This window comes from Volvox carteri (genome assembly GCF_000143455.1).
Source record: "Volvox carteri f. nagariensis unplaced genomic scaffold VOLCAscaffold_100, whole genome shotgun sequence".
Classification (NCBI taxonomy): domain Eukaryota; kingdom Viridiplantae; phylum Chlorophyta; class Chlorophyceae; order Chlamydomonadales; family Volvocaceae; genus Volvox; species Volvox carteri.
In genome coordinates, this window is record NW_003307643.1 from 301,460 (window position 1) to 302,314 (window position 855).

Below are 855 nucleotides of genomic sequence, written 5' to 3' on the forward strand. Positions count from 1 at the left end.
CGTCTGGGAATGCAGCAAACCGTGTTTTGCAGCGAGTGCATATGGATGTGTGTGAGATGCCTGTTCCGTCTATGGGCGGGTCAAGGTATGTCGCCACGTTTCTGGATGAGCATTCGAGTTTTGCAGTGGTGCGCTGTGTAGGGACGAAGGGAGAAGTTCCGGAAGCGGCCCAGGAAGTATTGCAGCTGTTAGAGACCCAATCGGGCAAGAAGCTGCTAGCAGTTCAGTCGGATCGCGGTGGGGAGTATTTGAATAAGGCTCTAGGACAGTACCTTAAGGGTAAGGGGGTCCAGCATGACACGTCCGTGCCGTACACCCCTGAGCAAAATGGCCGCGCTGAGAGGCTGAACCGCACACTCCTAGAGAAGACCCGCGCGATGTTACAAGACTCAGGATTACCGCACGAACTATGGGCCGAAGCTATCACCACTGCATGTGCCCTGTATAATTGTTCGCCTGTGTCGGGCAAACAGATAACGCCCTTTGAAGTTTTCCACCGCGTGAAGCCAGATGTCTCTGATTTGCGCGTGTTTGGGTGTACTGCGTGGGTGCATGTCGAGAGGAGGCACCGCAATAAGCTCGATGCCACGAGCCAGAAGGGTGTGTTGGTGGGCTACGAACGCAACTGCAAAGGATACCGGATTTTATTGGACGGGTCTAAGCGTATCGTAGTGAGCAGGAGCGTGCTTTTTGAGGAGACGCCAACGTCCCGCACGCTGCCTGCAAATGATAGCGAAAGCAGCGGCAGCGGAAGCGATAGTGATGATGAGGACGATGTGGCTAGCAGTAGTTGCAAGACTGCAGCCCCTCCCCGGCAAGGGGAGCAGTTTAGTCCGAGCGAGGCCGTAGAGGATA